Source organism: Lissotriton helveticus, chromosome 5_1 (genome assembly GCF_964261635.1).
Source record: "Lissotriton helveticus chromosome 5_1, aLisHel1.1, whole genome shotgun sequence".
Taxonomy (NCBI): domain Eukaryota; kingdom Metazoa; phylum Chordata; class Amphibia; order Caudata; family Salamandridae; genus Lissotriton; species Lissotriton helveticus.
This window is the reverse complement of record NC_136065.1, coordinates 1,748,427,842-1,748,450,955: the sequence shown is the minus strand read 5'-3', so window position 1 is coordinate 1,748,450,955 and position 23,114 is coordinate 1,748,427,842.

Sequence of the window (23,114 nt, the reverse complement as noted above, 5' to 3'; positions counted from 1 at the left end):
CAGTATACGGTACTCGATCACTATTTCTTGACAGAGGCTACATCTCAGAAGGAGGACCTGCGGATGAGTAAGGCGCAATGGGCCATAGTTAAAAGCCTGACAGACATGCTTCGTCCTTTTGAGTTCTTCACGCGTGCAGTCAGCCAGGAGGACTGTAATTTGGGAAAAGCTATCCCATTGTTGTGCATACTGGAGCACCAACTGATGGCGGTTTCTTCTGAGTTTCAAAAAGATGAAAAAAAAAAAAACCATTTCATTTTGTCTGAGAAATTATTACATCGCCTACGTGGTGATGAACGTCTTAAAAACATCAACTCAGATCAGCATTACATTTGTGCTACTATTCTGGATCCACGCTACAAAAAGGCGCTGGCAGACAACGCATTCTTTCCTTTCGCTGATGCAGATGTTCAAAAGTACAAACATTGGTTAGCCTGGTCAGCCAAGAGGTTTGAAAAAGAACGGCAGGTTATTGAAGGAGAAGCCAGTACATCAGCATCAGCATCAGCAGGCCATCCGCAGTCACAAGAATCCACTTCTGCACCTGTGGCTGGGGCACAAGTGACCTCTCAGCCGTTAAAGACACCGGCAACTGGATCATCTGCACCACACACAATGACAACACTAACAGTGGCTGGGGAGGAGGATTGGCTAAGTTTGATGGGGTATGGTTCTCGAAAAAATGTCACAGCCAGCACAGCAAAAAGTAAGCAAAGTGGAGGAACAGTTGATGACCTTGAGTCGATGGTGCAGGACTATCTGAATGACTCAACAGTGGTCTTTCTTAATGAGGAGCCATTGCAGTATTGGCATGGCAAAAAACAATTGTGGCCACAGCTCTACAACCTGGCTATAAACTATTTGTCTTGCCCACTCGCAAGTGTGTCTTCTGAACGTGTTTTCAGTGCTGCTGGTGGCATTGTAACTCCCAAACGGAGCCGCCTCTCGCCCAAAAATGTGGAGCGGCTGACAATGATCAAGATGAATCAGCACCTCATACCACCAGATTACAAAGTACGAGAAAGCACGCCGCATGAAGACGAGGAGGACAGCAACGTAGATGAGGGGATTTTTTCTCTGTTCGGTGCCACTGACCTCATCCAGCCTGAATTCGCAGAGTATGATGACGAAATCTTGTTCTTATTCCCTGACACCGAGCCCTGAAAATGAGACAATCAATCAAGAACTTTCTTTTTCGTCCTTATTCACTTTTATTCCTGTGTGCTTTGTGTCTCTCTTTCTTTGTTTTGCACAGTTAATTTAATTCAAACTTTAATCACCTAATCCCAAAAACAAGACCATCATCAGAACTGTCTTCACTTGTTTGCTTATTGATTTGAAGGTGCCGCAGTCTACATTCCTCAGGTTCACAAGTTCTGAAGAACATGCTCCTCTATCCTCCTCCTCCAGACTGCGATTTCCCTCCAAGCAGAGTGCTGGATTACGCACAATGAAGAAAGACTCAGCACTTGTGGGGGTGTTGTACTTCTTTGCGGGTGAGTTGACGGTTTTGGGCCCATTGCTGTGAAGCTCTAATAATGGACAAAAGTGTTTTGGACCAAATATGAGGTGGAAATTTCTTGCCGTTTTTGCTGACTTGCTTGCCTTTGAGGTGCTCTTTGGCGGGGTTCCGGGGGTTTGTGTGTAATTTTTGGTGTCTGTCGAAGCACTGCTGCGACAGTCTAATCTTGATTGCATTTGCTTTTCAGGAAATCCGTGGTGGAAAACAGGAGTTATGATGATTGATGATGATGACGACCTAGCTGCACAGCGCCGCGTTTGGACCGAAGGCCGAGAGACATTGTAAGTATGAGATTTAGCTTTTCCGCTGTTTGGGGGTGTTGTGTCGGGTGTTTTTTTGCGGGTGGGTTGGCGGGTCTTGCCTGGGGCATTCCTGGGAAGGTCTAATACCGGATACAAGTGTTTTGGACAAAATCCATAAGGAACAGCCTTTTTTTTGCCATTTCTTCAGACATCTTGCTCAATGTAGCGTTTTGGGGGGCTTCCTGCTGTTCGTGGGTGGGTTGCGGCCGGGGTCTCTGTCGAAGCACTGCTGCGACAGTCTAATCTTGATTGCATTTGCTTTTCAGGAAATCCGTGGTGGAAAACAGGAGTTATGATGATTGATGATGACCTAGCTGCACAGCGCGTTACTTTGGACCGAAGGCCGAGAGATATTGTAAGTATGAGATTTAGCTTTTTCGCTGTTTGGGGGTGTTGTCGCGTGTTTTTTTGCGGGTGGGTTGGCGGGTCTTGGCTGGGGCATTCCTGGGAAGGTCTAATGCTGGATAGAAGTGTTTTGGACAAAATCCTTAAGGAAAAGCATTTTTTTTGCCATTTCTTCAGACATCTTGCTCAATGTAGCGTTTTGGGGGGCTTCCTGCTGTTCGTGGGTGGGTTGCGGCCGGGGTCTCTGTCGAAGCACTGCTGCGACAGTCTAATCTTGATTGCATTTGCTTTTCAGGAAATCCGTGGTGGAAAACAGGAGTTATGATGATTGATGATGATGACGACCTAGCTGCACAGCGCCGCGTTTGGACCGAAGGCCGAGAGACATTGTAAGTATGAGATTTAGCTTTTTCGCTGTTTGGTGGTGTTGTGTCGGGTGTTTTTTTGCGGGTGGGTTGGCGGGTCTTGCCTGGGGCATTCCTGGGAAGGTCTAATACCGGATACAAGTGTTTTGGACAAAATCCATAAGGAACAGCCTTTTTTTTGCCATTTCTTCAGACATCTTGCTCAATGTAGCGTTTTGGGGGGCTTCCTGCTGTTCGTGGGTGGGTTGCGGCCGGGGTCTCTGTCGAAGCACTGCTGCGACAGTCTAATCTTGATTGCATTTGCTTTTCAGGAAATCCGTGGTGGAAAACAGGAGTTATGATGATTGATGATGACCTAGCTGCACAGCGCGTTACTTTGGACCGAAGGCCGAGAGATATTGTAAGTATGAGATTTAGCTTTTTCGCTGTTTGGGGGTGTTGTCGCGTGTTTTTTTGCGGGTGGGTTGGCGGGTCTTGGCTGGGGCATTCCTGGGAAGGTCTAATGCCGGATAGAAGTGTTTTGGACAAAATCCTTAAGGAAAAGCCTTTTTTTTGCCATTTCTTCAGACATCTTGCTCAATGTCGCGTTTTGGGGGGCTTCCTGCTGTTCGTGGGTGGGTTGCGGCCGGGGTCTCTGCCGAAGCACTGCTGCGACAGTCTAATCTTGATTGCATTTGCTTTTCAGGAAATCCGTGGTGGAAAACAGGAGTTATGATGATTGATGATGACCTAGCTGCACAGCGCGTTACTTTGGACCGAAGGCCGAGAGATATTGTAAGTATGAGATTTAGCTTTTTCGCTGTTTGGGGGTGTTGTCGCGTGTTTTTTTGCGGGTGGGTTGGCGGGTCTTGCCTGGGGCATTCCTGGGAAGGTCTAATACCGGCTAGAAGTTTGTTGGACAAAATCCATAAGGAAACACCAGTTTTGGCACTTTTTGTAAGTTAGGGTTCGTTAGGGTTAGCCCTAGCAGCAGGATTGCATGTGTTTAGGGGGGTTCTATTGCAACGCGGTTCTGTTGTTGTAGAGCACTGTTGGAGCGATGCTGGCTATGGATACTTTTGCTTGCAGGCAAGTGGTTTGAATACAATCCACGGTCTGTATTTGGGTCTACTGTTACTTTCAAAGTACGTTTTGTAACCATTTTTCTGCTAGGCATCGTTTTTGGAGATATGATTGGGTTCTTCTACATTTTTGCGACTGGCTTTAGTAAGGGTCTTGGTGGGAGCATTGCTGGGAAGGTCAAATTTTGTTCTAAAACACAGTAGTACACCCACCTTGAGGGGAAAGATCCGCTATAATATTTTGGCCATACTTATTGATCCTTAAAAAGGTGACTCAGACAGAGCACGCAATTTCAAAAATATTGTACTGTCTATTAGGGAAATCAAAGTGTCACTTTTTGAACCACACAGCGTACATACCTTTTATTTATTTATCAGTGGTATTGTAATAGCACTTCCTGTTTTCCGTTCAATAATTACAGGCCGGGTTTCAGTCAACATCCGCCAGGCAGGCAGTGGACAGGGTGTCTCTTCTGTCAGTGGTCACCACCACATTGATGGACGAAGCGTCAGCTGGAATGGAGGAGTGCCGCCAATAAGAGGAATTGTTTGCTGCATGCAACTTACTTACCAATTTCAACAGGACAACTCCAACAACATACGCAATACAGATACAGTATCCATTGTTGTCTTTTATTCTATGAGTGTGACTGCATGTGCTTACCTTTAGTTTGTAACCAAAGATTGTCTGTAAACTCTGTATCTTCAATTATTGTTTGTCCATGCTCTGCTTTTTTTTTCTTCTCTCAACAAAACCTACCCAAAAAGAAACCCCCATTCCCATCCATTTTACAAACCCTAACCCTCTTCCCCCGGGCTGTGTTGTTTTGCTTGATGTCTGACTAAAATGACATCAATAATTCCACACACTTGCTGGGGAGGATAAGGTGATAGCAGCAACAGGCTGGTGAAGGAATACGAGGATATCTTCTAGACTTACTCAGCTTCAGTACTATATCTTCTAGTAGTAGTAGCCAATGTCAAATAAATTCAACGCAAGTACTAGTTATACTTGCAATACTTTACCATTTGTTAGGCTACATTATGGCACTGTTCTAGTGTACTGTCACCTGCTATTTTCTCGATCGTACCGTAACCGTTGTAATGCTACAGTAAGGAGTACAAACAAGGTTTCGTTTTCTTTTTTTTCATAGGCATGCAACTGCCACTGTGTCACACCACTAGTACCACCGCAATGAGGAAATGTCACCCGCCCAGGAATGACAACGTTAATCCCCATTTCACCTGGAGCCAGCCCTGGGCCTAGCCCTAATTTCTAACACAAATTACAGGTAAGATAAGCGTTTGGTGGGAGGTAGTATAATGGAGTATTATTTCGGAGTAGACAAGAGATTGACGGTTGTACTACTAAAGTCCTACGACTGTTCAGGAAAACAAAGTTACTGTTACACCCCCGCCCCCCACCCACCAGACTGAAAAGCAGTAAAAAACAGGTATGGTCAGATAAAGTTGAAAATTATATTTATTTATCCCTAACAAAATAATCTCCCTCACCCACCCTAACCCCAACGATTGTCTCTGAAACGTCCCAAAACGATCCCAACTCCCAAATCCCACCCCCCAAAAGTCTATAAAAAAAGGGCAAGGGACACTCCACTACTGGAGGGTGCTGGTGCTGGTGCATGATGCGGCATGGGCATCATACTCCTTGCGGAGGGTGGCAAGCTCGGAGCGGAGGCCCTTAACCAAGGTCTTATACCTCAGGACCTCCTGCTCCAGGTTGGACATGCGGACTCGTAGGCGGCGTTGGCGTTCCTTGCAGCTCCTGTGGGGGGCAGCTGGTATTTCGGTTGCTTGGCGGTGGCGGTCGGCTTTCTTAGCCCGGCTCGGTCCCGTTGGCTTAGTCACGGAGGAGGATGCAGTGGTCACAGTCGAAGATGTTGCCCCGCTCGACTGCGTGTCCTCCTCCTCCTCCAGGGCCACCAGCCGCCGATACTCGGCGACTGTGGCCTCCAGCCTCCGTTGCCGGGCCAATCTAGCCTGCTCCCTCCTTGTTGTTGATTTGGAAGGAGCAACTATATGAAGAAAGAAAGACATAGTCTGTAACCAATGCTCCTTATTAATAACACAAAGTGATTGAGCCGAAAGTTGGGTCACAGAGTACAAGTAGCAAATTGAAAGCACAGTACATAACTATTGAGGACAGTATCTATGTAACCTCCCACTTCTGCATCCTTGCTCTAACAGTAGTGGTAGTTTAATGAACTAATTCTACGACCACTATGGACTTCCATTACAGTCGACTATGACAGTACACCAGTCTTATTCTTCTTCTTCTCTCTTGTTTAGGGAAATGGGTACGTTATCTTATGCAAGCTGGCAGAATGACATGGACACAGCACAGTGAAGTTGCACCCGAGAAAAAAAGTTGCACACCATGATGATGGAGACAGACTTGCGTTACTGTACCGGTCCAGTACATGCAGGTGGTGAAGCTATTACTTTTCTATTACGGGTGGCACTGAGAATACTCTGTTACAAGGGCTACTGCTTAATTAATTTACCTTTCACCCTACAGTGCAAATGAGTACTAGAAAAGGAAACTGAAGAAGCTAACTAATTTGATTATCTATCACTTCACATGGGACGTATTTAATGACAGATGAGATGACTTTAGGTGCTTTGCTTAATATTGAGTGAACAGTGATACACCCACACATGAATGACGTACTACAAGTAAACTAAAGTTATTAAGAGAGGTACGGAGTGTCCACCGTAATAACCAGATATATGCTGTGAATGCAAACGCAATACAAAGTACTGCTACTATTCATGGTAGTATTGGACACATTTACAATTTCTTTTCCTTGCCTTCCCTGCACTGGGACGGACGTGCGGGTGCGGTGGTACATGCTCTTCAAGGTAACACTTACTTCACCTGGCGACCATCTACTCTCTCTAGATACACATGTGCTATGTAAGAGTCAGAGAATACCATGCTCCAGGCATCCATTCAGTCAAAGTATACGCACACATACAGTTTCTGTTTCACCCACCCAGGCTGCTGTCCTTCCACCCATCCTTGCTTCATCATTGACCCAGCCATGCACCATACCATATTCTTTCCTTCCCAGCCACCTCTGGGTCCAAGCAAACACATATCGTTCTTCTTTGCCAGCCATCATACAAGTTCGCGTCCCACTTACTTACACCCTTCTTTCGCTTTTCGTTCATCCCATCCATCACGTTCGTCTAAGAACTTATTGGGATTCTTCTCACCAAAAACTTCACAGCTAAGTCGAAGTACATTTCGAGGAGGCTACTACCTGGTTGATTTGTAATTGTAATACACCCGTGCAGAAAGCACACTATGCAGTCTTCAATCTCAATAAGTAAGGAATATATAGCTTACCTGTTTCCGCCACCACCGTTTGATCCCCCACAGGAACGGCCACCAGCTCTTCTAACGCCGCCTCCTCCCCAGAGGCCTCCGAGTCCAAGTCCAACACAGCCACCTCCGCGCTGGCCCCGTCACCAGATGTTACACCTACAAAGTACATTTAAGAATGTTAGAATACACCACTCACTACTATATAATATTTGGTCTAGGAGAAATGTTAAAAAAACAGAATACAATGTAATAATTTGTGACTGTCTACTCCATAGTAAAAATGTCCCATTTTCCAGGGAAGGCTGTTGTCTTGCTGCACTTTTATGCACAACTGATGAATGCTTGCTTTTGATTTTTAACACGCACCACTTTTTCTCCTAACAGACAGAAGCTTGACTCCTGAGTCCTAAGAACACGACCAGGATCAAGTTCAAACTAGGTGAGAGTTCGGCTCGACCACAAGAAATGTGTCCAATTAATCGTCAGCACTAACCACTTTTCCGTTTACAGTTAAATAGTTTTATGACAAAGTAGATTTTAATAAATGTGTTTACTTTTAATGAAGCTTTTACACTTAAATAGACTCTGTGGTTTTTGTTCCTCTAGACTAGAGTGGATGAGCTAAAGGTTTTGGAATTTTTGCAAGCATGAGTGCCTCTGACACTTCTTGACTGTGCTGTGACTCCGTACTACTCTCTTGTCCTGCGTACGATAATCTAGAGATCATTGGGGATCTATAATCGGTGACTTCGGGAGCTGAATGACTCTGCCACACTATCTAGTCAGTAAGGAGACAGTGCATAGAGGTATTGCTGAATATAATGGGAGTCCAATGGAATTGCCAAATGTCCAATCTTAGTTAGCTACACAGACAGACTAATAAGAATAGTCTAGTAATACCACAGGGAGTCATATTCGAGGCAGGATAAGAATTTATATCCAGTCTACAAGAAGATCAAAGACGATTTAGAAAAAATCGAATGAGGAACGCTAGGAAAAAATAGGTACTGTTTATTAAAATGTAAACTTACTGGGGCCAGCAAAGGAGCCCTCGCCTGCCCGATCCTGGCCTGCATCCTCAGCACCCTCCTCCTGTGTCCTCTTGCCCTTGGGGGGAGCTGATGTACAACATGAAAGAAAGAAAAACCAGAAAACATGGATGAGATTTTTCAACCAAATCAAACATTTCAAAAGAACAATAACAACATATTTTGGAAAAATAGCAAATAGATAGACAACTATTCCACGGGATCTATCTCATGTGGTATACTACGTTATTCGTATTGCCTGATTTGCGGAACGTTGACTTAGAAAGTTCCTATGTAACTCAATAAACAGACTACTAAAGAGGTTTGCCTAGGCCTGGCACTGCAGGCAGCAGTGCGCAACACGTGACAGACAAAGTCCATCCTGCTTGCAGATCAGTGAATACTCAAACTATCAATCCACCCGCCACCACCGCCACTATTTCTTCTGATAGCCATGTGACTGTCTAAAGGAAGGACTGGACTTCAGTCTGTTGGGGCTGATTTATAAGTCCCTTGCGGAAGTTGCGGCTGATTTTCCTCCATTGTTGCGTGCCTTTTCTGACGCAGCGGCAGAACAAAAGACTCGCCATGGTGTTGGTGCGGCGTATATATTAAAAAAAAAAACACATATGGGCATATGGGCGATGCATCACGTTGTAAAGCCCTGCGCCATCAGGGGGCGTTCCGGCGCAAGGGAGGGCGTACCTGCGCAGGAACAAATCCTAAAAGTGGCTGAGGGAAATCTACAAGATGTCAATCAGTCATTTTTAGGACAATGATGCATGACTCAAACCCTGCGCGCTTGAAGCCGACGTACGGCTTGATGCAGCATTGGGGAGATAGGGTACCCCAGAGCATTGCTGGAGCTGCGCCATCGTTGGCACGCAACTCCAGCAATGCGCTGCCTTTACGGCACAGATGCGTAAGGCTTCTGTGACGTTTTGGGCCAATGGGTGGTGGTGGCATGGCACACAATTACTGCCGCATCCCTGCTACTTTGCAGGGATGCGCCGGTAATTGAAAATATGACCCTTACTGTCTAGCATTACGCAGTTCTTTTCTTTACAGTACACTCATACATAATTTCTCAGGCCAATGAAATGCTTCTGAACACAACATACAAAACAAAGAAGCATAGTAGCAAGCAAGGCTACTGAGAAGGAGAGCAGTGCACCTGAAAATGAAATGCATAGAAGATTTTGAAATATAATTTACCTCAATGTAATCGGCAGCATTATTGCTCTTGGTAAAGAACAAAGATTTGCAAATAACAGAGCAGGATAAAACAGAGTAGTAAATGTACTACTACTACTACTCACCAAGCCCGGGGACCTCTACGCCGAGCGCGTCCAGCAAGTCCCGCTCCCGGTCCATGACATCGGTCCAGCGGTGGGTGGCCTGGTTATATGTGCGCCGGACCCCAGAGATCTTGTACATGGCCCGGCACACCTTCTCCCACCGCTGGCGGCGCTCCCGGATGCCATAGCCGGTCGCGATCTTGCCGCCTCCCAGGATCGTCTTGGGGAGGCGGCGCTGGACGTGGAAGATCAGTGCCGCCACTTCCTCCGCGCTGAAGATCTCCCTCGGGACCACTTGCTCCCCCCTTAAACGCCCGCACGGGAGCCGGGCACGGGGTGCGGGACCCTTCCCCTTCTCAGGGTGCTTCCCGGCTCCCTTTACCATGGTCTGGGCAGAAATAAACTTAAATGATAAAGAAGAAATAGAATAGTGAAGAAGAAAAGAAAAGAGTTTAAAAAAGTAGTTTAAAAGTAAATAAAAGCTGCAGAAAACACAAAAATATAGAGCTAGAAAAATAGAGGGTTAGATAATAAGTAAAATTAGATCAAAAAAACTTCAAACAAGCAAAGGATGGCAGAGATTGAGAGAGGATACAGAAAGCATGCCCAGAACCATAGCAATGAATGAGAAACAAGATGGCCGCGCCCGTTCACGACCGCGTGGGTAAGTTCGCGCGAGATTTTCCTTGCGAGTACGCGCGAAATTGTACTAGCGAGCAGCACACTTTGCGAGATTACACATAGCGGGCGGAAACGGAATTACGTCACGCCAACAAGATGGCCGCGCCCGTGTACGACCGATAGGGTAACTTGGCAAACGAATAGCTAGAAGCGCCTCGCGAACACGCGCAAGATCACGCGAACATACACGTCGCAACAAAAACAATTTTGTATTCGCACGTATTCGCGGCTTCCGAAATCGATCTCGCACGGATTCGCGCCCCAAATAACGCGCGAAATTGCAAAAAAAACGATTTTAGCTAAAATGAAAGCAATGAGCAGGTGCAAAAGTTCAAACTTAACATTAGTAACATTCAAGGTAGTGCTTCCTGATGGGCCCCTCCAGAGTTTGCAACAATTCTATGACCCTGCTATGACCCAAACAGCAGGCTCATAGAATAGCACCATAAAGGTCCTGTAAAAAAAAAATTTCACTGCAACAAAAAGCAAATTACAGATAAGGAAGGAAGCAGGTGCCAGCCAGACTGGAACTTTCAAAATTACTGACACATTAATGAAACACAAATTAATTGATGGCAGTTGAAGAAGGGCAGGTGTGCTTGCTTTTTTCAACCACCATAATCTACAGTGATAAATAAACCTAATAGGTGCCAGTGAGGATGTACTAGAGGGTGGCATGGGTGTCCCAGAGGGTGGCAGTGGTGAAACAGAGGGTGCTGTGAACCTGTGATGATAAACCAGACGTAGAAACAACATAGTCGCGGCCGTTGCAAGCCGAAAAGTAAGTTCGCAATTGCGAACTTGTCCCAAAATCGGCGCGAACACGCGCCAACACAAAAAACTGAAAAATCCGCAAATCCGCTAGAGTTCGCGGATCTTCGCGGATTGCGAATCCGTAAATCCGCAATTTCGCGTACGCGAGATCCGCTAGATCCGCCCATGCTTAATTACAATCAATATCTGGTGACTCACAATGCCCAATACCGGAGGGAGTGAAAAAAATCCCTATATTCAATCTCAGTACCTCCAGCCTAACTCCGTCTACTTACTCTTTACTGTCTGGAGGGCTGTCTTTTGCACCCCACTCTGGCTTAAACATATTTGAGTTTTTTGTAGATTTAATGGCATTTTTCAGGAAAATCCGCCTTAGAGCATTTTTTGTTCATCCATATACTATACCTGCACTGAGCAATCACTCTGGTCTGGCCCTAACATCTACCTTCACACCTACAATAGACCAAATACCACCAGAAGTTGCAGTCTTTGAACAGGTCGTCTACCAGAAGCTTATTTCAGCTACTAAGTATGTAACGAAAACACCGTACAATCTTGATCAAGAAGAATATAAAGTCCTGTTGAACCTGAAACAAACCCCAGAAATCACAATCAAGAATTGTGATGAAGTAGGAGGTATTGTGGTACTAGATACCACAACTGACATATCCAAGATCCGAGAAATACTAGGAGACACAACTTTCTATACCAGGATCAATCCTGACCCTACCAACAAGACAAGAAACAAAATGCAGTGACTCACTAATAAGGCACTCAGGGATGGCCATATATGCAAAACAGAAAATGCATACATGAATGTACAGCAAAGTGTGCCCGCTGGCCCTAGAAACATCAAGCTTCCAGTTCAATGGACATACCATCACTGCGACTGGGTTTTCGAACTGTAAAACCAAAGATGTAATCCATCTACTCATCTGCCCATGTAACTTGGGGTATGTTAGAGAAACTTCATGTCCTCTAAGCACATGATTAACAGAGCATAGATCAGCTTTACGCACAAGAAAATCTATAACACCCATTGTACAACATTATATAGATATAAACCATATCCCAGATGATATTAAATGGTTCATACTTGAGAAAATCCATCCTAGATCAGGTATTAACGCCGAAGCAGTGAGGAAACAAAGGGGAGTTTAGTAGATCTTCCTTCTGGATACCCCAAAATGGGGTCTTAATCAGGAAATTCCATGGGATCAGATAATCAAATCCAATTACAAAATACTACCCAGGGATCTGTGTGTAGATTAATTTGCCCCAATACATGCTCAACTAGCCTTTGTGTGTGCTCTGTAATAACATGATTAGCATACTCATTTATCCATTTCATGGTTTACCTCTGGGTCTCACTAGGTTCTGTTACCCAGAATCCCTTGCAAACCTCACAATTTGTTAAACAAAAAACACATTTTCCTCACATTTCTGTGTTGGAAAGTTCTGGAATCTGTGTGGATCCACAAAATTCCACCTACCCCACATTCCCCAAAGGCTTCCGAGAAAAATGATACCTCACTTGTGTGGGTAGACCTAGTGCACGTGACAGGCAAGGGCCCAAAACCTATTGAGGCAACTTGCGGTGATTACCTATGTTACCAACGGGCCCCATAGTGCCACATTAGATTTCTATAATTCTACGGGGACCTCATTAGGCACTGGAGCCTTTCCACCCATACTTGCCATAATGGCACTATTGACTTCTTCCAGAGTGACCTGGAAATCAGTAGGGTGACAATTCAACCCATTTGTGGCCACATTTAATGACAGGGGATGTTAATTACTAATCTCAATTATTAAGACACTCCCCATTGTCAAAAGGGGATCATTTTGTGACCCTTCGGTACTGATGTAGATTGTTCAACATTTTTTCCACAATTCTTTGCTAAGAGTTGTGAGACCTGACAGAACTCATTGGAGTCGTTAAAACTGTATGTCCATGTGTTTTAGGGACATAGGGCAACTACATCAGGTGTAATACTTATGCTGAGCATTTATAAAAGTACATCATCAGTCAGTTAGAGAGATGGAATCTGGGGCTAATCTGATGTCAATCATCTTGAAATAGAAGAAAATAGACTTTTCAATTGACCCCTCCCTTTAAGTAGTTCTTCATACATTTGTCATGAATAAATTGGCTCACATTTCTTAGAAAAAATTATAAAACGTTGTCATCTACTTTTGTGGATCTTAATATGGAGAAAACATGACACTACTTTAAACAGAACAGTAATCAACAAGTGTCAACAAATTTCCGAGTTAAAATACATTAATACTATTCTAAAAGATCTGGATAGGCCAGATATATTTTTGGATTTCAGATCACTAACAGATAGGACAGGGATAGAATGTCTGTGTGTGCAATGGGTGTTCCTGTTGTTGGTGCTGGTGCGTGGGGGTCTGATGTCTATTATCCTGGGCTGGGCTGGGCTGTGTCTGTTGGTGCAAGCTCTGTGGTTATGTGTGCGGTGGGGCTGGTGATGGAGGTGAGGACCAATTCAGTGGGTAGATACTGGGACTCCTTGCCTGCTTTGTGTAGATGTTGGTCTGGGTGTGTGCTTATGTTTGCGTTTACTGGAGACAGGTGTGGGTAAAGAGATTTGGGATGGGGAAGAGGCAGGAGGTGGACAGGAAGGCTGGGGTATGGGAAAGGCTGCCATAAGTGAAGAGTCCAGAGCCTGAAACAATCTCTGTAGGAAAGACCTATTACTGTGAATGCCTTCCAGGTAGTCCAGCATCTGCTACAGCTGGTTGGACTGCACCTGGATGGCATTCAGCGGTGCAGTCTGACCAACAGAGATCTGTCTCAGGAGGTCAACAGCCTCCTCACTCAGGGCACAGGGGCAGAGGATGAGGTGCCTGGGACAAAGGAAATGATGTGCTCCTTATGGGACTGGAGCCGTACAAACTTGGTGGGGAGCAACAGGGAGGGTGGAGATAGAACAAGGGTGGCTGGTATAGACACAGGTCCCGTGGGTCTGCAACCACCAGGGAGCTGCCACTGGAGCTCGCTGGAGGTCTACTCTGAAGATGATAATGTTGGTTCAGCCTCCTCCAGGGAACGGTCCTAATCCTCTGGGCCACTGCCTAGTTGGTGTCAGTCTCCTGGCCAGAGGTACTCTGCCCAGCTGCATCCCCAATGTCATTGGCAATGTCTCCTCTGCTTGCCTCGTTGATGCTGAAAAGCCAGTTGAAATAGGTGTACGACATTGGTGTTCACCCAATGTATGAACAGATCACAACAATAACCTCATCAAATGGCCACAGATCACCCCACCAACAAGGTCTTCTATAACCTGCGTGGAGACTAGGTGGCCCTAGGTTTACTGTCAGCTGCTGCACAGATATCCATGGTATCAGACCACACCTACAGCTAGGGATATCCCCACGCCACCTTGGTCCTGGTGGGAACACCATCCTCAGATGACATGTCTACAACTCAATTGAACCGTGAAAGTCTTCAGAGGTTCGGGTAAGCTCCAGTCCATGAAAAGGAGGTGTCACCTGTATCCAAAAGGGAAGGTACATTAGACAACCCAAAATGTTTTTCACACACAAATAACAGTGTATCACAGTGTGACATCATCAGTCAGTGAATGCACCTCCAACAGTGGACATGTGTAGTCCACATTAATCCACACTCACCCATCAGTGCTATAGAGGAACAGTTTATGAGACACAACTGTAAGTGGACATACCATGAAATGCTTAGCCTCAACATTTGGACATGACTAACAAGAGAGATGAATGTCTCTATGTATATTTAAACAAAACCCTCCCATGTCTAAACACTCCTGTCTGTGTGTATACATCACCTCCATTCCCAACATGAATGAACAGTGTCCTTTACACATTGCCCAACACATACAAATGTGGAGGACTCACATCCTTAAACTATATAGACCCTTACATCATGGATCATAACCTTGTGCAGATGATAGCACAACAACATAATATGCTACCCATGCCATCTTGTAGGCATAAATACAGATGGCACCAGTGATGTTTGCCATCTTACAAAGCTGTACACTGGAGACAGATGTGGGTAAAGTATGGCACATTGTCTCCATCCTATGTGCACTGTACGCCTTGTCACATGTAAGAGATCTCCAGTACAGAGTACACAGTATTTGAGGAGCATCACTCCTGACACAAAGAAGACCTGTGGTCTGTGTGGGACAGCTGAAATGTCACATTACTCAGCCATGTGTCTGTACAATTTTGAAGATTGACATATGACTTGACCCAAACATCATGCACCTATGTCAAGACCTATACATGCAACAACACCAATAATCCTTGGGACATGGGTCACCTACAATGTTGATGGAAAAACTGTTGCTTGTAACTGGAGGAAGATGTTAATGCACAATGTCTGTCTTGGCACAATACTCACCCCCTCCTAGCTGCTGTCGGTCCCTCAACTGCCATCAAGCTCTAGGTAGGCTACCACCAGGGTGCGGGCCATTAGGGGAGTCAAGGTCCGATGCATGCCCCTACCACATAGGGAGGACTTCCTCATCTGGACCTCTGCGATCTTCGTGGCCCAGCGTCTCTGCTCCTCTCACCTCTTCCTACAGTGGTGGCTGTACCGGTGACAGTCCCACAGGGACCGCAATCTCCTGGTAATGGCTTTCCAATGTCCCTGCTTCTGGTGGTCCTTGACGTGTATAGATACAAGAGATGAAGCAAGATATTGTAACTGCAAGTAAATGGATCAATACAGGTCTCACACACATTTTGGAAACAAACATAAGCAAGCAGTAAATCTTAATACACTACATTTGTTCTCCTCACATGCTTAGCACCACTTATAGGGTTATAGACACTTTGGTAGTCACCGGCAGACTATCCTAAATCCTTGTTGTGTACAACACTGACAAAGACAGCCCTACAACATCATGTAGGCCAGGGCCATCCTGCATTGTTTTTTTTGTAAATATGTTTATTGTTTTCAAAAACCAAATACACTGGCTCATACAGGATAAAAATTGTTCTCAGGTGTCCACCTGTCAGTAATAAACTCTGGTCACTCCCATATACAAGCAAGACATTCTTGTACTACATTTATGTATTCTAGTCCACTTATTCAAAGTGCCAGACCAACCTCACCGGATTGGTGCCCCTCATCCCAATAATAACAAGCAAAAGCAAGGAGAATCCTTAATAATGACATCTGAAACTTGCACTTAAACAACCAACCAGAAATACCCCCCTCTCCCGGCCCCCCTTATCCCCGCCCGGGGTGGCACACAGAGCAGGATGATATGTTAACAGTATGGCATGGAGCATCAGTCCCCTATACAAATATAAACATCACAATGCTTAACAGGATAGTTGTACCACAATAAAACAAAATGCGGATGGGGAGACCAGGTTCAATTATGCATACACTGACCGTGCGGCCATCAGGGCAAACCATGCTGATCACTAGACGAAGATTCTGCATCTGTGTCTGCCTCTGAATCCTTCAACAGCAAAGTTAACGCTTCCCAAGCCCTCGCATACTCTAAAGCTTTCTCGCTGTGTGTGCGGCTAGCTGCCTGTAGCCTAATAGTGCCCTCCCCTTCCGCCCATCTAAGGAAAACAGCCCTCCACCTCTGAAAATTCGGCCCCCTCTTGGATTTCCAGTGTGCTGTAATATCTCTTTTGGCCAACAAAAGACCCAGATCTATAAAGTTGCTAGTTATCTTAGTCTTGGAGGTGTGGGGGAACCAGTGAAGTAAGCAGAGGCCCATAGCAAGTTCAATACCACTCTCCGTAACATCGCATAGCAACGCCATCACTCCTTCCCAATACGTCTCAAGCTTGGGGCAGTCCCACATCATGTGACAGAACTCTGCCCCCTCTAAGCTGCAGTGCAGACAGAGTGCAGAGGTCGTGCAAAAAAATACCTCTTAATCGTCACTGGAGGAAGATATGCACTATGCAAAATAAAAAAACGTAACCAGCTGAAACTAGCATTTCTAGTGCTTTTCCACAGCCATTCAACCAAATCAGCCCACGCCTTGTCAGGGATTTTGCCGCCTAAGTCTTCCTCCCATTTCTGTTTCAGCCTCGTCAGTGGAGTCAGCATCTCGTGTGTCATTCGCCGGTATTGAAAAGTAGCTGCCTTAATGGTTCCTTCTGCTAATACTACATACTGACAAGCCATGGAGGTCTGTGGTACAGAAAGCCCTCCTTCAGAGTGCGAATGAAGCAGATATTCCCCATGAGGCAGGTCTTGCCAATCCTGCAGAGTTTCGAAAGGCAAAAGGACATTATCTTCATATAGGTCTCCGGTTGCAGTCAGACCCAGCTCCCCCCAAGCATTTAACGCCACCCAGTTGCCCCTGTGTGGTAGTGCCATGCACATGGCCAGCGGGATCTCAGGTGCATAGGGGTGTGCAATCTGCGCTTTCCGCTGGCTCCTGCCCCAACAGAGCTGAAACTTTCTTATTTTAGTAGGAAGTGTTTTGAGTTGCAAGGGCTGCTGTAAAATAATGCGAGATAGTATCTGCTCAGGTACCCGCTCATCCTCACACTCGCCCACTCCCTGAAACACCAGCGCCACTGCCTGAGTAAGCCATTGCAGTTGGGCTGCCAAATAATATGTGTCAAAATCCGGGACCGCCAGTCCCCCCTCCCCTTTCAGATGCATGAAGGTCTTTAGGACCACCCGTCGTCTGCCAGTAGACCAGAGAAAACCTGTGACCATTGTCTGAAGCCGCTTAAAAACCGACGCAGGAATCCAAATGGGGAGGGTCCTGAAATAATATAGGAGCCTAGGAAGTGCCACCATCTTAAAAAGGGCCACCCATCCAGCTACTGAAAGGGGCAGCGTCCCTGAAAACTCCATGTTGCCCCGAAGGCCCAGGATAGCTCTACCCACATTACCCTCTAGCAAATCCGTCTGATTATGATAAATACGGGTCCCAAGTAAGTCAAACAATTAAACTCCCAGTGCACGCCATCAGTAAGTAAGGGACCCTCACTTATTGGGGCAGTGGGAAACAGGCATGGTTTCGCCCAATTCACCCTAAGTCTGGCAACCTTTTTGAGATCTTGGAGTAAGCGCTTCGATCCAAGGAGGGCAGCCTCTGTGTCTGCTAAAAACATAAGAAGGTTATCAGCGTAGAGTGCAATGTAGTGAGTAAGGTCATGCACATAAAGACCCTAATATTACTGCCCCACCCGAGCTTGGGCCGCTTGAGGCTCAATGGCCAGTGCAAATAACAGAGGGGATAGTGGGCATCCCTAGCGTGTCCCCCGACTCACTGCGCACGCGTTCGAAATCAAGCCACCCATTTTAACTCGCGCCGTAGAGCACCTGTACAACAATGCCGTCCAGGCCACAAACTCATCGCCCAACCCAAAAGTGCACATAAGCTGAAACAAGTAAGGCCATTCTAAGCTGTCGAAAGCTTTTTCGATATCGACTGAAAAAATGGCCGTGGGCGTCTTCCGATATGTATCAGCATCCAATATGCGGAGTAGCCGTCTCACAATCACCAGCAGTGTTCCGCGTCGGAATGAAACCAGCCTGGTCTTTGTGCACTAATTGATTGCCAGGGCAATCCTGCATGTAGTCTGCTGTGAGCTACTGTGTGACACACCATTTAATGCAGAAGACCTTCTGAAGGGCAGCCTACTTGTTCATGTTTGTGCACAGCCATACGGTACATACAAACTTACACCAGAATACAAAGTGAAATCAAACACAAAGTTCACAATGAAGGGCATGTGTCACTCTGACAGATACCACTCTTGTATAGTCTGACCATGTGGATTACATAAAGGGATAATATACAATGTGTCACAGATTTTGAGTGGTTGCTACTACACAGGACATACCTCCTTCCACAGTGGGCACTAACACAGGGATCATATCTACAAACTTTAGAATACTCAGTTGCATATGATGTCTGCTAATAAACTGCTGAACCACTAACGTCCATTGTTTCACACATGAGCAACTTCCAGGACAGGCACATGTAGCCTGACCACTAGGCCTATACAAAGCGAGCAATAAGAAAAGTAGCAACAAAGGAGTGGAAGTAAATGCTCTGACCTATTTAACTAACATACATCCACACTGTGGACCAACAGAAAGAAGCCTCAGGTCAGGGGCTGGCCTCAGACAACATACAGAATGTACAACATGCACAGTCAATCTGGAAAAATTGTGGGGGATGGGTCTTATTTTGGGAACATACAAGGATCTGCAGGACTATATATAGCTAAACCTGTGACTCAAAAGGGCCAAAGTGACTGCACCTCTCAGTCCTTGCCCAATATTGCCTCATGGGCAATTTTGGGCACTATTCTGCATCATCCCTTGCCCTCTCCAGCCAGTTTAGATTCAACCCACATGTGCAACAAATTCACAGCACTTCAAAGCAGAATGTACATCTTTGGGCCATGCTAAGTGTGACATGCCCTTTGTGCAGAACACTGAGGCGGCCATTGCGGTATATCATAAGCATAGTGTGCACACTTCAGATGTGGCATTCATCAGCATATCGACTATACAGATGCCTCACTTCATCCTTATTTACTCATTAAATGACACATGCACAGATTCTGATCCTAGTAATATCCACCTCCCTTCACCATAATTTTGTAACACAAGTGTTACATGGCACCAACAACTGAACATATGCATTGATATGTGCATGCTACCGAGGAATGATCTGTGCCTAAACAAAAGTGACAATAATGATGTGAAGTACACGGAGTAAAGTGCTTCACTATCCAATACATGAATGTGTAATCTAGGGACTTCAAAATCCTACCTCTTTACTATCATATGGCACACTGGTGTCGTCCTAAGCAACATCATAACCTGTGAGATAGTGATCATTACTGTCCAACCGAGTGAAGTAAGTATAAAAGAAGCTTTTCTGCTCCTCTGGTGAGCCTAAGAGCGCGTCCATACAGGGAAAGGATGTTATCCACCAGCTTCTTCAGCTCCTCTGGAGAGAAGGCTGAGGCCCTCACCCCTTTTGTGTGGGCCATGATAGCTCCTAGGGACGGCAAACGGCAGCTAAAGTCGAGGAGGTGTAGATTAGAGCAGTGATCTACACCTCCTCTTTTCACACGATCTACACCTTTGGTACTCATAGTACGGCCAGAGGGCCACCAGCAGCCCGGCATACCTTCCTTGGCGGCCCGCGTACCTTGCAGGTAATGTACCCATGGCCCCCCAGGGAGAGAAAGTGGAGAGAGGGAGACAGAAGAGAGAGGGAGAGAAAGTGGAGAGAGGGAGAGAGAGAGAGAGAGAATGTGGAGAGAGAGGAAGTGGAGAGCGAGCGAGTGGAGAGAGAGAGAAAGTGGAGAGAGAGAAAGTGGAGAGAGGGAAAGTGGAGAGAGAGAAAGTGGAGATAGAAAGAGTAGAGAGCGAGATAGTGGAGATACAGAGAATGTGGAGAGAGAGAATGTGAAGAGAGAGAGAGTGGAGAGAGAGTGGAGAGAGAGAGGGTAGAGAGAGAGAGTGGAGAGAGAAAGACAGTGGAGAGAGAGAGAGTGGAGGGAGTAGAGAGCGAGACTGACTGAGAGACTGACTGACTGAGAGAGTCAGAGAGAGAGAGAGAGAGAGAGAGACTGACTGACTGAGAGAGAGAGACTAACAGAGAGAGAGACTGACTGAGAGAGAGACTCACTGGCAGGGAGAGAGACTGACTGACAGAGAGAGAGAGACTGCCAGAGAGAGACTGACTGACAGAGACTGACCGACCATGACTGACAGAGAGAGACAGACTGCCAGAGAGAGACTGACTGACAGACACTGACCGACCGAGACTGACAGAGAGAGACTGACAGAGAGAGACTGACTGACAGAAAGACTGACTGACTGAGAGAGAGAGAGAGAGAGAAAGACTGACTAAGGAAGAGAGAGAGGGAGACTGACTACCACAGAGAGACTGACTGACAGAGAGAGAGAGAGAGGGGGACTGAGAGAGAGAGAGAGAGAGACAGAAAGAGACTGGTAGAGAGACTGACTGACTGACTGAGATAGAGACTGTCAGAGACAGGGAGAGAGACTGACTGACAGAGAGAGAGAGACTGACACAGAGAGAGAGACTGACAGGGAGAGAGAGGGAGAGAGAGACTGACAGAGAGAGAGAGAGACTGACAGAATGAGAGAGACTGACAGAGAGAGACTGTTGACTGAGAGAGAGACTGACTGACTGAGAGAGCGACTGACTGACTGAGAGAGACTGACTGACTGACAGAGAGAGAGAACGAGAGACTGACAGAGAGAGAGACTGACTGACTGACTAAGAGAGAGACTGACTTACTGACAGAGAGACAGACTGACTGACTGACTGGGAGAGAGGCTGAGTGACAGAGAGAGACTAACTGACAGAGAGAGAGGCTAACAGACTGACAGAGAGACTGACTGACTGAGGGAGAGACTGACTGACTGAGGGAGAGACTGACTGACTGACTAAGAAAGAGAGAGAAAGACTGAGAGAGAGAGAGACTGACAGAGAGAGATTGACTGAGAGAGCGACTGACTGACTGAGAGAGAGACCGACTGACTGAGAGAGAAAGACACTGACTGACTAAGAGAGAGAGACACTGACAGAGAGAGACAGACAGACAGCGAGAGAGAAAGACTGACTAACTGAGGGACTGACTGACTGAGACTGACTAAGAGAGAGACTGACTGACTGAGAGACTGACTGACAGAGAGAGAGACTGGCTGACAGAGAGAGAGACTGTGATGGAATTGGGGTCAAAGTGTGTACGAAGCTATGCAATGCCTCTTAAGAATGCTATTGTCTGCAAATAAAAATGTATTATCAAAATGGGCTCGATGTAGTTAAATCTGCTTTTGAAATACAGCAGTGTCTTATTGTCTAATGTTCTGAAACGGGTCTGATTTTTTTTCTCTTGCCTCGCCCCCCCCACTGACCCCACCCCTACTGGCCCCCCCTACCGGTGCAGCCCTCGGCCACAAACCACACTATAATTTTGGACCCCAACAGAAAGTTTGTGAGTACCCATGATCTACACCATCTTTTCACAAGGAAAAATCAAAAGGAAAAGAATGTTAATAAGTGCATAATCTAAAGTGCACTATTTTACATAATAATAATAATAATAATAATATTAATAATAATAATAATAATAATAATAATAATAATAATAATAAAAGATATTTATAAAGTGTACTGCCACCCTAGATGGGGTGTCCCAGCGCTAATATGGTCAGCAACAGAAAAATTGGTCAGTAGACATTTAATCATTGCAACAAAAAAGCCAGGTTTTTTAGGCCTTTATAAATTTCTCTTCGGACTGCAATGAGCGTAAGTGAGCATGTAGGTTATTCCAGCATTTAATGGGAATGACCTTCCCCCATTCTAGCCTTTGCGAACTGGGAGGTGGTAAGGTATCGTTTGTGGTTAGACTTAAGGGATCTGACCCTTAAGTCTCTTACTCAAATAGTTGGGCTAACTACCTTGATATGCCCGAAAAGCAAACGTGAGGGCCTTGAATTCAATGTGCTTGGCTACGGGCAGCCAATGCAGATGTCTCAGATGAGGAGAAATACGTTGGCAAAGAGGGACGTTGCAGACCCGTCTAGCTGCTGTATTCTGTATTATCTGGAGACTATGGATCAGTCCGATCGGCAGACCCATGTAGAGACCATTAGCATAGACAAGATGGGAGGTGATTAATGCATGGACGACGGTTTTGTGAGCTGAATCAGGCAAAAAGTCAATACATTTTCTAATGGTTTTCATTTTGCCAAAGCAGGCTGCAGATACCTGTTGAACATGGGTAGCGATGGGTAGGTCTTTGTCCCACCTGCCTCCTAAATTCTTAACTGAGTCCTTAGGTATGGGAGAGATCCTAATTCTGCAGGACACCATAATGCTGAGGGAGGTGATGCAGCTTTTTTAATCAACAGGACCTCCGTCTTGTCTGTATTAAGTTTTAAGAAGTTAGTGCTTATCTAGGCAGAAATGCTTTTAAGGCAATCTTTCAGTGAGTCAATACATATTGCAATATAGGACAGTGTATAATATTATACTGCATGTTCTTATACTGCAAACTATTTATTATTGTCTGATCTGTGATAATTTATAATAAAAAATATATAATAAAATATTTTTTGTAATACACAACAAAACAGTTAAGCATGATATCTTGATGCACTGTAACCAAAACTGTATGGTGTCATTCTGGTTTGCCTGCACATATGTAACTATTGATACTTGCCTAGGTTCTTTCTTATTTGATATATATTCCCTGTGGTCGGCAAGTTTACCATGCATCAGGTTTGTTTCCCAAGTGACTTGTCCTGTAGTCCACCACAGCATTTTCTCTGTTTCTTCTAGCTTTACTAATACGGTAGTCTAGTTAGTTTATCTTATATCATC